The 16,167-nt window shown below is 42.7% G+C and overlaps 1 protein-coding gene across 5 annotated transcripts in view; it reads left to right on the top strand.

Moving 5' to 3' along the window:
• LOC122453800 (histone-lysine N-methyltransferase SUV39H2-like) overlaps nt 1–16,167 on the top strand; it is a 380,431-nt gene that overhangs the window by 301,001 nt on the left and 63,263 nt on the right. For 3 of the 5 annotated variants that reach the window (XM_043488020.1, XM_043488018.1, XM_043488019.1), the window contains one exon: nt 337–430. The exons of the other annotated variants lie outside the window; for them this stretch is intronic. The gene's annotated coding sequence lies outside the window, so the exon portion shown is untranslated. The remainder of the gene's footprint in view (nt 1–336; nt 431–16,167) is intronic. 5 annotated transcript variants of the gene reach the window in all.

The following is a 16,167-nucleotide window of genomic DNA, read 5'->3' as shown; positions in this document are numbered from 1 at the left end:
GCCAAGAGAAAGACATGTCCCACCATCAGCAGTATAGGCGCCAGACCCTGACCCAGGCCTGGATACTAAACCATTCAGAGTTTCTCTTGCTAAGAAAGGAGGCAGAAGGTGACAAATTAGTCTATGCCAGTTAACCTCCAAAGGGGAAGCATAACTTTACACAGCAATCTCTGATGGTTTCCTTATCTGCTTTCTTTAGTATAAACACTCTCCTTCTTGAGTCCTCCCCCATTCTCCTAGCAGGGTCTAGGGTTTAATTCTGAGGCATTAGCTGAGTTCACCTCCTTTGCTCTGCTCCCTAGTACTGTTTCTATCTTCCCCCTTGGTCTTTTGCAGATCCTGGAAGATATCCACTCCTAGGGCTGGTGCAGTGTCTTATTCATTCCTGGCACCTCCCACTGTGTGGAGCAGAGCGCCTACCGCTGAGGAGGTAAGCAGCAGATGCTTGTCCACTGGCCAGTTCTGCATCCTAGTGCTGTGTGCACCCCGAACACCTGGGGGAGCCTCAAACAACAAGAAGTGCTGCTCTGGCCTCACGGGCCAACTGATCCTGATGTCTGGGTGTGCAGTCCCATCACTGCCACGTTTGGAAGGCTCCATGGGTGATCCTGGTGTCTGAAGAAGGTTGCCAATTACTGAGTTAATTGGCTTTGCTTCACTCGGCATGTTCTGTTGCTTCCAAGTTTGGAAGAAACCTGCTTGAATTCTTTCAAGGAAGAAAGGGGCTACTCTTTACTGCGGTGCACAGGCCCCTCGTTGCAGTAGCGCCTCTTGTCGCAGAGCGCGGGCTCCAGGTGCTCAGGCTTTAGTATGTTGCGGCGTGTCGGCTCTGTAGTTATGGCGCACCGGCTGAGTTGCTCAGTGGCACGTGGGAACTTTCCAGGACCAGGGATCGAACCCGTGTCCCCTGCTTTGGCACAAGGATTCTTAGCCACTGACCCACCAAAGAAGCCCCAACGTTAATATGTTACTATTGAAAGTTACCAGCAACTCTGCAGCCATCCTAGGTGTAGCAATATGGAAATCCTTATTTCTAGACCTCCTCCCTGGATCAGGCCTCTGGTCCCCTTGCCTTCACCTTTGGAATGCTTGTTACCTGTCTCCAGGGGTCTGACTCCTATCATTCCTAAAGGGCTGTCTCCAAAAGCACTTCTTCTCTGACTTGGCATAAAAATCTCCCTTCAAGGCAGGGGCTCTCAAACTTTAGATTATCTCATTCACCTGGAGGACTTCTTAAAATACTGGTTCCTGGGCCCAGCCCTGAAGATCCTAATTCAGTAGATCTTGCATGGGAGTCAAGAATTTACACTTCCAACCAGTTCCCAGGTACTACTGATGTCACTTGTTCACACTTTAAGTAGTGCTGTTTTAGGGCCCTGAACATCCTACCACTTCTATTGTAGTTATTTGAGTGTAAATTTCTTTTTCAAGAAAACCAAGTTCTCAACAGAAAAACCAACATCTATTAATACTTCCCCTTCTATCCAGAGGAGGAGTCCTTGGACTGGGACTTGAAGGAGCGCAGGGTTGGGAGCCCTGCAGCGAGGAACCTGGGACCAGGAACAGGAGGTGGCTTGGTCGTGAGACAGCGAATGGATGGGATATGAAGGCACAAGGGGAAGCCTTTAGTGATGTGTTAGGTTGCATTTTGAGAGGTGGGTGTGAGGGAGATCCTTGAAAAGCAGGCAGAAGACTGTTCATTTGAGCCTCTAACTGGCAAGAGCCAAGGGCTAAACTGCATGGTGTCATGACAAGATCCCATCCCGTTACCAGAGCTGTGTGGGGCTCTGACTTACTCTTTTGGGATTCCCAACTGTAGGTGCATATCCTAGATGTGCCATGGACATTTTGCTCTTCTAGCTCCCAGAGTCTGTTCTGCTAATGACTCTTGTCCACGAGAACCCAATTGTAGCTCTGGGTATGTGAGCTGATCCTGGAAACCTGGACCGAACCAGAGCCTAGAGGTCACTGAACCTGGTACCTCCTCCCACAAATTCTAGCTCATTCCTTCTCTGAACACCACTTGTGCGGCTCTGTTTGAAAATGGCTTGACCAAGAAGCCAGAAGCATCATTGCTTCTAGAAATTGTCTTTTTTTTCACTTTCAACATATATTTGGTTTAAGGAGATAATCATGAGAGACAGAAGGAGATGGAAGCCTGGATGCAACAGGTCTGGTCTCAGTGAGAAGTCCTTGGTGCCATTCTGCAGGTTTTCTACTCTGCCTGCTTCACAGAGAACTGATGAGGTTAAATAATTAATGTCTGTGAATGTACTTTGTAAGCTTTAAAGTGCTGCAGGAATATAATTAATTATGTTTATAATTGCAGGTAATGTAATTATAATTATAATTACTTTGTGGGTAGAAGAGGAATAGGTCTATCCCATACCCATTCTCTAGTAAAATATCCTTGGTGGATATCCTTGATGAGGTCATCTAGTTGTAGATTTGAACTTGACTCACTCCCTCTGACTATATTTTCAGTATTGGGGATATACATAAGACCTTGGCTCAAGGACTCTTGGCTGTGCTTTAGAAAATGGGAACAAATGCATGGAGTGAAGCTGGGAGACCCAATGTATTGGTAGTAATATTCTTTGGCACTTACCTATCAGGTAGATAAGGTTAAGGCAAACTATTTATAAATTTACATACATATCTGTGTATGTGAAGTAAAAGTCACTAAGTCATGTCCAATTCCTTGTGACCCCATGGACTGTAGCCTGCCAGGCTTCTCTGTCCATGGAATTCTCCAGGCCAGAATACTGGAGTGGGTAGCCATCCCCTTCTCTCGGGGATCTTCCCAACTCAGGGATCGAACCCAGGTCTCCTGCATTGCAGATGATTCTTTACCATCTGAGCCATGAGGGAAACCCTTGTGTATATAGATATAGATATATAAAATGATGTTCACCAGGATCCTATAGCTAAATATAAAAACACATATGTAATTTGTATAACTGATATACATTAATAATTACTCTAAGCGCAGTTATTTCCAGAAATCCACTAGAATCCAATATAATCTAAAATGATCCCACTACTGCTAAATTATAAGTCTGCTCTGTCAAGCAATGTTTATCAATACTAAGCTGAAAAATGTTCTATGTTTTAATATTTTTTTTTTGTTCTGCAAAACCAGTATGCTTGATGGAAGTGCCAAGTAATTTACTTCCTTCTGTTAACATCATAATCTTAAAAAATAATGGTGTTTGAGCCCATCTTCTGGAGCAATGGGTGTATTTGTGCCCCAGAGATACATACCAAAGCTAGGAATTCTCAGAGTTTATTAGAGAAATCTGTACTGTTACATGTGAGACTACTGGAACTATTGTCCGTACTTTTCCCCATTTGAAAGATCAATATAATGGCAACATATTTAACACGGAAAATGCTTCTCTTTCAGGAGAAGTGTGTCACTTCTTGACATGGCAAGATTCTACTCAAGAAGCAAAATTGTATTACTTTGGAGTCTCTGACCTTCTGCCTTTGTTCCTATGCACTGTTAATTGTTGTTAATTTCTAACACCTCATTAATTATTTCCATTAAAGATGTGGGAGAGGGAAATGCCCTTCATTCATGGATGATCACACAACTAAACCATTAATAATTTTTTAAAGTGTGTTACTTTAAAAGTGAAGAGTGAATTTGAGGCATTTCCGTTAGAGTTGGTGTGCTTCTGATGGCTGGACAATGACACTTTTAAATTCTGCTGCTGGCTGTGTGGGTGGGGACGCCAAAAGGACGCAGTTCGGGCTGAAGAAGATGCCGAGTCTCCTTTTGCTTCCTTAATGACTGTAACATTTAGCCTCTAATGTACTTTTCAGAGAACTTCTCTTTACAACTTTTTCTTCCTTTGTGAAAGAAGCCTAGAGGTGAAACAGTTTCCTCCAAGGTCACAGCCCAAGTCAGTTGCACAATTAATACTTTACGTGGAGTTGCTGACTCCCACTCCTCTTCAGCCCACCAGACCATGCCGGGAGGTTAGCGCTGGGGCGTGATGACTTCCACTCCCACTTGAGGCTTTCACAGAGATGGAGCCAAGGCCATTTCGCTGACATTGGGCTGCCAATCTTAGAAAAACTCCTGGGACTGACATTTAGTGTTGAGATTTTTATTTAGCCCCTATCTTGAAAGCCCAGACAGAAGATCCTTCCCACTAGTTTTTAGGAATGTTGAGAATCAAACATTATATTGGAAAAGAAGGATTGCATATGGTCTGTAGGTTTGACCAACCAGTGGAAAATTGTAGGGCATAGACAAAAGATTTGGGAAAGTGGATAAAACATTGTCTTATAGGTGGAGATTTCAACAGTGAAATCTGAACAGCTAGATTTTATAGCTAAAAGTAGATTCTTTGCAGGGATAATATTTTGAACTTAAGGGTGGATATAATTTTTCTAGCCGAACCCTTTGTTTTGCTAATAAGACAATGGAGACCTGGAAAGGACCCGGAAACCCCTTACTGTGAATGAGGGACATGTGAGAACAGGTTACTTAGGGGTTTTTATGGCTTCCAATTTTGGTTCTGCTTTTCATCTGGACTGTGACCTCAAGAGCAAGGGGAGACAGCTTTCTTCTCTTTTTCCTTCCCTCTCCCTCTCTCTTCTTCTGTGCTAGCATACTGGGGAGATGGGAGGGAACAACTTTCTGCTTCCTGGAATAGACTGAAAACTATACCAGACAACTTGGGGGATCAGATGACATCATGGACAAAAGGTGAGGTTGGAATTCTAAACAACAGGCTGTTCTCTAAATGAGAAACCATTTAACTTTAGGCCCCTCTTCCTTCTCATCTGTAAAATGAGGCACTTATATTTCAAGTCTTAAGGTTTATTGGGCAACTGGATTCTAAGGGCTGTTGCTGTTCAGTTGCCCAGTAGTGTCCTACTCTTTGCAACTCCTTGGACTGCAGGACACCAGACCTCCCTGTCCCTCACCATCTCCCCGAGTTTGCCCATGTTCATGTCCATTGCATCAGAGATGCCATTCAACAATCTCATCTTCTGACACCTTCCACTCCTTCTGCCCTCACTTATATTTCAAGTCTTAAAGCTTATCAGGCAGTTGGATTCTAAGGTCTAAATTCCCCTATCATTTCTTCCTGTTGTTTAGACAGTGTCTTTTAATTGCTCTACAATAGTCTATGGATGCCACAAAATCCCACATTTAAGTTATCCCTTCATCTGTAAATGGTCACGTAAGTTGTCAGAAATTGTTTTTTTTTTTTCTTTTTAGAAGTCATGCTGCAATAAACATTTTCGTATAAATATCTTTACAGATATGTGTAAAAATTTCTCCACAGTTTCAATTTTTTTCAGATACTTCCGAATTAACCTCCAAAGTAACTATAATAATTTTCCAGTTTCACTCTTCCTACCTCTATTCCCCAAAACAATTACATGGCTTTTTACCATGGGTTTTTACCATCTTACCATCTGCAGTCAGCTGACAGGATCCAAGTTCTTATTCTTAGGGATGTAGGTCTCCTCTTCTTTGATCCCTCCAAATCTTTGCTTCCCTTTGCTTCCCTCCAAATCTTCCTCCATCAATTGTGGTGGTCTCTCCTTTGGTAAGAGGTGAAGAGGAAAAGCCTAGCTTATACTCATGTTTGCACCCTACTCTTTGACCTCTGCCCTAATAATAATGTCTTTATCCCCCCAAGAGGGTGAATTTTTAAAATATGCAAGTTAGGAAGAAAATGCTGCTTCTCTTTAATGCTGTTTCATCCCTTCCTTGAGCTAAAGAGCAAGAGACATGGCCAACTTGAATAGGAGGAAGGTCAAAGGGGAGAAAAAGAAGTGCAAAAATAATCAGATAATATTTACATTTTCTTGTCTTTCATCATGTATGTGCCTTTAACAAATTACCTTTATTAAAAATAATAAAACTACATGAAATCTGAATTATCTGGAAAATCTAGTACAGAGGGCCACTGTTACTATAACACTCACCATTTCTGTCTTGGATTATGGGATAGTGTTTCATTATTTGCATGTGGCTCTTATATTTCGAATAGGAAGAGCGATGATCCAGAATTAGGTAGACCGGCTAGGTAAATGCCCAGGCAGGGAGAGGAAAAGAGGGAATCCAAGAAACATTTTAAAGGGAAAGAGATTGAATGAAGGGAAGAGCGAGGAGAAGCAGCTCATGATTTTGAGCCAAGGAAAGACAAATGCTTGTCCCTTTGATAAGAAATAGGAGACAAGTGTAGCTCAAGATGGCAGGTAGAAGTTGATGAATTAGAATTTGGGTATACAGAATGTGTTCATCTCCAGGAGAAATTTTATCCCAACAGAACTTCCTTTTCTGTTAAAGCTGCAGCCAACATGCTAACAGCCCTTTTGCTGCATTTTCCATGTGATTCACAGGGATACCCTTTTACTGTGCGGAATGTTTTCTTGCCCACACCAGTCATCCTCCTGCAGCCTGCCATCTAGCAGCTTTCTGCTCATTCACTGCTTTCCATTCCTGTCACCATTCCTAGACCTCTGAACTGTGCATGAGTGTGTGTGAGCCTGTGTGCATACACAACACATACAACATTCACACACATGCACACAGATAAGCCCACAGAGTGGAGACACTGGATTCATACTCCCCCAGAGGAAGGACTAACTTCCTTCATGTCCTCAGAATGGGCTTCCTTCAATTTACCAGAGAACATCCGTGAATGAGGGCGGCCCTGCCACAGTCCTTCCGCACATCTCTGCAGAGTGAATTACTCCCAGTTAGGTGAATATTCTGCTGGCGGTTCCCACTTGGCAGTCAGATGCCTCCCAGATCCACCTTCTTATTAACCCTCTGGTAATATTGCTATTCCTTGCTCCCTTTGAAGTTTTCTCAAAAATATTCTGCAAATTTTATTCCATTTCCCTTCTGTCACCTTCCTTCCACAACATCAAGGCCATAGATACCTTAGTGCTGACTGTACCCTCAGTTCAGCTCAGCCAGAGGCTGAGCAAAACAAGGACATTTCTACCCAGTTTATTTGAAACACTTTGTAAAACAGACTGTTCTGAGTCATCAGTGATGTCCTGTTTCTAGGACAAAGAATAATTGCTCTGACCTCATAGTTGCTCTTTTCAAGGACTCAGGTTTAAAGGTTATAAAGAGCTATTCAAACTCAATTATTTCTAGTTCCTCTCTCACATTTTCCACTGCCTTTCAATATATGATGGGATGCTCATTCATAGTCCTAGACCAGTTCAAGTAATACATACTCCCAAGATTATAAAATGAAAATTCATTCACTCCTTTATTTATAATTTCAGCCAACATTTCTGGAGGACCCTGACATGCTAGGCACATACATTAGGTACCAAAGGTCAAAGATATCCTACGAGATACATTCTGGAGTGGAACACAACTACAGCAGCTGACTATAGCTAAAGTGAAATAAATTGCCCGTCTTTTGTGTTGTTGTCTTCTCTACTTTTCTTTTTTGTCTTTTCTATATTTCTTTACTTTTCATTTTTTATCTCTCTAGTTCTCTTTTTTCTCTATTTTCCCCTTCTTTTTCCACCATCTCATTCAGCCATGTTATTTTCAAAAGGTGATCTTGTGTTCTGTCTCCCCCACTTGTTTCACAGTACCAATATTTATCAATGGATGAAAGACAAACCACCATTCTTTCCAAATAAGGTCATTTGGCAATCTTAGTCATCTGAGATTTTACCAAAAGGATAGAAAAACAATGTGTAAACCACTGAATCAGTGGATAAAGCTATTGGGAAAAAAATTAAAGATCTTAAGACTTGGAAAGAAAGGCCACACTTTCTGAACAAAAAGTCGGCTCCTGGATTTTTCAGGATTGCCTTGGCTTTATTGTGGTAATAAACAGCTTCCAAATGTCAGTGACTTAATCTAAAAAGAGTTTGCTTCTTGCTGATGCCCACCATGGGCCTGCGGAGGACTCACCTCCACCAAGTCATTTAGGAATCCAGGATACTGGGCCTTCTGTCATCTCAACACAGGCTTCCAAGCTCACTTCTGCCCAGGAGGAGAGAGCTGGGGCGTCTTCTGAAAATAAAATGCTTTGGCCCAGAAGGGACACAAGTACCTCTGTTCACAACAAGAGAGTAGTCACAAGCAGTAGCCACTGCTAAGGAGCCAAGCTGTGGCAGCCTCCACATGCCTGAGAGGAGAGGAGGCCTGACTCTGTGTGAGCCTAGTAGTGTCCAACGCAGCCCTCGGTCAGCAAGTTTGAAATGAAGACCTCGGAAGATCGCAAATGTCTGGCTGCTGTGCCTGAGAGGCAAGTAGAGAACAAAGGGCCAGGCTGTGTCCCTTAGCAGCAGACCTCAGGCCTGTCCCCTCTGGTTGCTGTTTGCCAAGCACATATCTCTGGCTACACAAACTCCTCACCACCTTAGGCAACCTCCTCCACAGATCCTTGCACATGAAGGCAGAATTTTAAATAAACCCATGTGTGTCTTTTTATTCAATCAAGCATCCACCTCAAATTACTAAAAGAATTCATCCCTCAGGTTGAATATTCCTTTTAATTTACCTCTTTAATTAAGGTGTGGGGCTTGTGAGACTTGAACCACTAAGAAGCATAAGCATTCTAAGACCGGGGGAGGCCATCCCTTTCCTGTGCCCATGCGATGAGTGAGGCTGCCAGGGAGCCAGGCTGTCAAGAATGATGAGACAGCTCCATCTATTGTGGCCACCAACCTGAGTACTTAACTGAGTGTATCACTTCCCTCAGATACATTCTCTCAAAGTGAAATTAACTTTACCGTGTACACAATGGTAAAATCTTTTTGGATGGTTTTATGTAATAATCCAGGAGTTTGCAGATAAGTGACTGTTGAGTAGCTATAAACTAGAGTTTGCATATACTTCTGAACTTCCTGGAAGACCAAAGATCGAGGTCCTTAAAATCATCCTTGTAAGAGTAGGTGCATGCTGATCCCTTAACGGAGCTCAGCCTAAAAGAGAAAAAGCTGAGAAAACCAGCTCAACATGTGGCAAATAAGGGCTCAGACTCCAAACTAGGCTGATTCTTTGCATCCTGGGTGCCCAGTTATGAGCTTGTGTGACCTTGATCAAGTTATAGAATGTCTTTAAACTTTAGTTTCCCATAAAATGAGGATGAAAATAGTACTTGTCTAAGAGACTTGTAAGAATTAAATGAGGTGATGATACTTAGCAGAGTGCCTGGCTCATACCAAGAGGTCAGAAAATGTTACTAGTAGCTATTGTATTATTAATATTGTTCAGTGTTGCAAGCATGTATGGAGTGTGACCTTAAGCAAAACACATGCTAGACACTGAAAGATATGCTTGAATGAACAAGTCAGAGCCTCTGCCTTTCAGGGATTTGCAAACGTGTGTGTGTGAGAGAGAGAGAGAGAGAGAGAAAGAGAGAGGGAGGGAGAGATAATTGGAAGATATAAAGGTAGAATGAAGAGAGAACAACCAGGAGAGGACAATTACAAGATAAATAAACTAAAAATAAATACCTTTTAATCGTGGGCTTACTCTGTACTTTTAAATAACTAATTTCATGTAATGTTCACACAACCCTCTGGGTGGGCATTATTAATATCCTCATCTTATTTTGAAAGAAATAAGCCTTAGAAGGCGGTCCGTAGCATCAGGTGACACATGGGGTTGGGGAAGTAGAGGGGGCATAGGGCTGAGTGGCTGGCTTGACGGGAGCACAGGAGAGGGCTGGTCAAGTGGAACATGAGGTACCAGGTGTTCCAGGGAAGTCCTGCTCACAAGCACCGCTGGTCATTGCTCACACGGAGCCCAAGGCCATCTCTGATTTTGTCCAGACAATCATTAGTGTCTTGCTGTTCGATGAAGAAACAGAAGAGTGCCTTGGAGCAGTCGCCCTGTCTTTGAGAGGCTGGAAAATTAAAACATGTATTGAGGCCGTGCTTATACTCAACTTCACATCTCATGACAAACCCAGGACATGCCAAAAGGGCCACCAATGGCAAAACAGCCCCACATGGGAGACAGTCAGGCAAAAACTTCATGGTGATCCAAGGTTGACCACTAGATGTAGCCTGGCTGGGCTTGGTGATATACCTGAAGATGGTGGTTAGAACCCAAACCAGTCTCTGTATTTCTCTACCTCCTCCTGTTTGTCTTTACAGCACTACAAGACCAAGACTATTATCAGTATCAGATTTTTTACCCCACCCACCCACCCCCACTAGTATATTTTATTATGATTTAAGAGATAAAATATAAAGGTATAAAGAAACTTGGGAACTTCCAGATTCTTCTAGACTTCTGCCCCATTAAACACTTTGGAAAGAAAGGTAATCTTCATGTAAAACTTCCATTAAAATAACTTTGTGGGCTTCTATGAAATTAGCACCTCCAGAATTCTTGCTCTGACTCTTGGTTTAGTTGACTTACTTGTGTCCTGATCTTATACTTGATAAGTTTCCCTAATCAGATGAGAAAACAGTTGAGCATTTCTGGACTGTAGACCAACTGTAATGTTATTTGAAAATAGGAGTTGGGCTTGGGGGTTTAGGCTTTTCCCTTTTTACTTGTATATGATTTAGTGTTCATCCTACACTAGACACTAAAATGCATTGTTTAATTATCTGAGCTCAACACACCATTTTATAATTCATTAGTCAGTTGCTCTTTGCAAAAGCTTATTTCTTATGAAACAAAAGTGGGAATCATGCAACTGGACTATTTATCTCTCTTTAGGGGTTGGGGGTTAATATCTGATAGCTCATAACATCTTTATTATAATGCATTTATAATGATTTACTGAAATCATTCTATGGCTAAGTATCTAATGTCAAAACCGGGATCTGGCATGAAATAAAATGCTGTATCCTTGGGTAGCTCTAGGGGAAAAAAGGCCTCAGCCAATATTTTCTGTGTAATTCTACAAACTGTAATAAGAGTAGGGGTAATTGCCTTAATGTCAATTAAGCTATTAATAATGCCCATCCTGTCATTTCTAAATATAGCAGTGTCTCAATCATACATTACTGTCCTCTGTAATTTCTGTCTACACAGAAATGAGATCACAGCTTCTGCAGGTTGGGAAGTCTGTCTTGCAGCCAGTCTTTCCTCCTTTACATGCAAGGAAGTTTGGAGGTTGATTTACTTGTTTTTTAATGAAATCTTTCTACTTAGACACACGTGTGTAAATATTTGTAAGGGCAAGGCAGTCCTGTGAACAGAGACAATCCAGCCTCAACAACTCTCTGTTTTCATTCTGCTTCTAGATGACCAGTGTAGTGTGCTCCTTATCAGGACCAATGATCCAGGGTCCAGGCCCCCAGCTGATGGTCCAGACAGTCCCGTAATAGCATTTTAGAGTTGGGAGCCTTCACTCCAGCTGCGTGATGCTCTGCTGTGTGCTTGTCGTCCTCAGACAACCTAGATGCACACAAGTCCCTCCAGGATAGACGACAACGGGGTAAAACACGGTAGACTGAGACGCTGTCGCGGAGCAGAGGGGCCAGTGGGCCCTTGGTGAATTTCAGCAGACACAGGGAAACGCGTATTCAGAATCGGGACTAGGAAGTGAACGCAGGCTCTTGGTGAGCAGAGATAATGTTGCCAACTCTCAGATGAGCTCTAAATCAGAGCCACTTATCTCACAGCGAAGAAGGACCTGGACAAGACCTCCTTCTGTAGTTGGCACTTATATTTCTCCTGGGCTAGGATTTCTGAGCATCACTTCCTCTTGCCCCCCTTGTTGGCCATCTTGGTGAAGTGAACTTCTACTTGATGATATTTAGAGCTCATTAATTTGTCCCAAGGAAGCTTACTGTATGGCAGTTTAATGACAGAAACCTGTTTTAATGCAAATGGACATGTAATCCCACTAAGGCACTCTGAGGGTGTAAATTTAAAACAATTGCTAGGAGCTGACACTGGAGTTTAATAAGATGGAAGGCTAGCTCCCAGATCCTGGTACGCCCCAGGGACCCTGCCTGGACACCCAGCCTTGGCGGTTTTAGTGTGGCTGGCGGTTTCCATGGCAATCAGAAGAGCGGGGAGCTTCGGCAAGCCTCTCTGAGGTGATGGGGATCCGAGTTCTGGAAGAGTGGGTGGGAGTGCAGGGAGCAGGCAAGCTCTGTGAGGGAGGAAATGAAGGGTGAGTGGGTGTCTTCTACACATTATTCCTCAGGGCACAGGCTTGGGGAAGATGCCACTGAGACCCAGGAGGTGGCTTCTGCCCTGGCTTATTGTCAAATGCCTGACCCGGGCAGATCACCACAGAAAGAGCACTGCCTGGGACCCCGCTTCTGCCAGCAGGTAGAGGGGGAAGGCCGCCTCTTGAAAGGGGACGGAAACGAGGCTGGGGAAGGAATTGTTTGTGACTATCTGCTAGATTATAATGCTGTTGGGTGCTACATCATTCTCCTGAGAGCCCTGAATAAGGTTATTCTGGGTGAAGTCATTTTTGTAATAAAGTTGGCTCGAACTCTGGGTCATAAATCACGGGTTCTGGTACTAAAAGAAATCACTAAGCATGCCTCTGTTACCGCATACTGTCCTCCTTTGAAATACTTTGGTTTTACTACAAATCCTCCATTGACTGAGATGGGGGAAATACACACAATGAGCAAACGATTCCTTCCGTCCCAGGCTGCAGCCCTGCTGGCATGTGGGCCTCCCGGAATGATTTCCTGAGGTGTGATGTTATTTATGGCGGGCTTTCTCTATCAAAAAGGCAAACAGCATCCTGAGTGACCCTGAAGTGTTTGCATCATTGCTTCTCTTGCTAATTGATTCATCCCCTGGCAGGGCCTGAGTCACGGGCTGTTAGCTGGACACTCTCTCCCCACTGCAGATCCTGTGGACTAAGGTGCACAACAAGCGAAGATGTTAATAAAATTGTTAAATGTCAAAACTGCAAAACCCACACCCATTCAGAGTCCATCAGCTCTCCTGGAATGATTCCGTAAAATACCATCTCCTCCCCTTGTCCTTTTCTCAGTCTAAACTTCATCACCTTCATTAAGGAAGAAGATTAAGAACTGTTATTAACAACACAGATTGTTTAATTTCTTTCTTCACTTCTTCCTTTCAGAGAAGAGTCTGGCACAGAATGAAAAGGAATGTTATCATAGGAAGTGCATTTCAGATGTAGTAAAGCAGAAAGGAGAGGGTGGCCCCAGTGGCAGTTCTAAGAGGGACAGAGTGTGGATCTCTATAGCTCAGTGGCTGCAAAGCAGAAAATGAAGATTGTAAAAACGTCACATAAAGAAAAAATGCACAGTGGATTCGTTTTGCGATGCCCATAATTCAGTAATGCCTTTAAGTAGCTAGAAGAAATATAATAAATGTTTTTCCACAACATTGATCATACTGTATCAGAGGAAATATTAGCGTGCAGGGAGCCATGATTATACTGGTAGTAATTCTCGGTGCAGAAAACTAGTAGAAGATGGGACCCTTTATAGGCCCAACTTTTATTGGCTGCAGTTATTTACCTTTAAGAATACGCCTAAAAAAAAAAAAAAAGAATACGCCTAATACATTGTCCCATAGCTAAATATTTTTGTGAAAATTCAAACCAGTAGTATCAGTAAATCAGAAATCTTGCCACCATTTTATAGAATTTATGTATATATTTTCCTGTAGATGCTCTGATATGTTCCAGAATACAAAACCAGCCAATTGACCATGTAAAAATTCTAGAATGTCTGTAAAACAGATTCTTCTGTATTCTGAACCTGGATAGGAGCAGACAGGTTTATGGCATGTGATTCCATCCAAATGCCACCTGTATATATATAACATCTCTCTAAAGAAATTAAACGGATTATTAGATTATATACTGCAGTAAAACTATACCGGAAGCTGTAAGCCAGGAGAGGATATGCATGTTGGCAACTGCCTTTTTTAGGGAATCTTGAAACATCAAAGGAAGCTTTGCAAGACAGGATTTTTCGTTAGGGAGAAAGGAAGGGAACTGATCCCTCATGCCAGCCTGGTAATGTGGTGGCCATGGCCACCTTGATGTAGGAGGTTCCAGCCTGTCAAGGGAAGGTTCTACCCTTGCTCTCGAGGGACCCCAGGTTTGATTCCAGAAATAAATTATCAAATGAGAGTTACAGGGTGCTCTGGATAAGAGCCACCCGGCCAGACTCCTGCAGAACTAAAAGGAGAGGTGAGACCCGGGTCTGCCAATTCTCCATATATTCCCCACAAAGAAGCAATAAGCCAGAGGGATCTCTGAGTGAAGATACTGAGAGAACAGTGATAGGAACGCATTCTTTTGCTTTAGAATCGGGATAATCCCTCTTGCAGTTCAAAGGCCTTGTAAAAGCAAACAAACCTGGCTACAGCCTGCAGATTCACCTGCTCTGTGTCAACACACGTCTCCCAGAACTCTCACTGACAAGGTCGTTTCCCAGGCACTCCTTCCGGAGACCCTCCCCGTGTCTCTGGCCCGGCGCGCTCCGCACAGGGCCCACTGCAGCCCTCCTGTGCATGAGCTCCCCCAGTCCAGCAGCTTCTGAGCAGTGCTTTCTCCTCCATTAGGGCACAACAGAGAGGTGGAGGAGCTGAAGGGTATTTGGAGCTTTCTATGGAATTATGTCTTGATTATCTTGTTAGATTTGAGAGGGTGCCTGTAAATTCTTCCCAACTTGAGAACTTTAAAGAGGCAGACAGATGAAGGGAAAGAACCCCAATAGGAAGGGTAAATCTAAAATTGAGAAAAGCTTGGCACAAGATGATGGTTTTTCTGGGAGTGCCGCCTGGGAAGTTGGTAAGCTGTCACCTGATATACTCAGCGTTGACATAGACATACATAATTTCCAGGTTGAGGTGACTTAACAGGCTTCTGTTGAGAGTTTTTTCCCAGGGTCACTGAGGGGGCCACCTTGCCAGCATCCTCCTACAAGTGGCAGTGGTCTAGGTCCAGCAGCAGCAGCAGCAGCTGTTTTCAGATTTTTTTTTAATGAAAATTATTATTTTTTAACTTAGTTAATTGGTTGGTCATTGAAGGAATGCAATTTAAAACAAGAAGTTGAGGGGGAGCTAATTATCCCTTTGAATTCCCTCTTCGTATATATTATACTACATGGACTTATTACCAAAACTTGTTGAAGATTAATGAGTAATGCTGTGCTTTCTTTTCTCGCCTCCCTTCCCTCTCCCTCCCTCCCTTCTCCCATTTATCCCTTCCTTCCTCCCTCCCAATCTTCCTTCCTTTTTTCTTCCTTCCTTCTCGCCTTTATTTTCCTTTCCTTTTCTTCTCTTACCCTTCTTCTTTCTCTTCATCTTCAATGACTTGGAAAAAATCATAATGAACTTCTTAGAGCAATTCCACAACCATGAAAATGTTCAGGGTCATGGATGTTTTCCCTGGAGTATTTAACAGAGGAGTCAAGTATAGCTTTCATTTCTGCTGTGTCTGCAGCATGCACGCAGTCTCATTTGTCCTTGCAAAAATGTCTAAGTGTGCTTAGGAGGGCCAGGGAGACCCTTGGTGCACTATAATTTTAGTAAATTAAAAAACATCAAAATAACACTTAACAAAACAGATTTTGGAAACTACTTAGGAAATAGAGTGAATTTTGTTTCACTTGACATCCAGCCTGAATTATTGACTTACACTGTGGCCAGATAAAGAATCTAGACAACATTTGACCATACAGAATATTTTATTATAATTTAAAACATTTTATATTTTCAAATGAGATTCACTTGTAATTATCTCCACAACCGCTGGATGTCACTGTTGCATACGCCTGGGCAGTAACAGCTTCCCGCTTGGGCAAGCTGAAACTGGTATTTTAAGGACTTGCATGCTTCCTTCTTGGCACTCTACCTTTTGATTGAACACATGCTATCATGCTAAGACGACTGTTTTCCCCATCCAGTGCACTCAGCCCTATTCTCAATTATGGCACTCTACTGGGAATTCTAATTCATACAGGATGAGATTTTTCAAACACAATTATCTTCTTCACTATTTAAAAAGAGTATGGTACATTTATAATAGTTCCCAACATTGTGTATTAATTATAACTAGCACATTCTGGATACCAAATGGAGTGAAGTGAACACATAACCATAAAATATCCTGGATTTATAAAGTGCCTTTCCCCCCCTCAAAGTGCTTTCGACAGTTTCGTATCTATTTGCTCATCTGTCTTCCCAACATCCCTAGGGGGTTACCTGCTTTAATGCTTTTATGAGTCAAAGTT

Source organism: Cervus canadensis, chromosome 15 (assembly GCF_019320065.1).
Source record: "Cervus canadensis isolate Bull #8, Minnesota chromosome 15, ASM1932006v1, whole genome shotgun sequence".
Lineage (NCBI taxonomy): Eukaryota > Metazoa > Chordata > Mammalia > Artiodactyla > Cervidae > Cervus > Cervus canadensis.
Note: the sequence above shows the minus strand (reverse complement) of the source record. Positions and strands in the feature narration are given on the sequence as shown.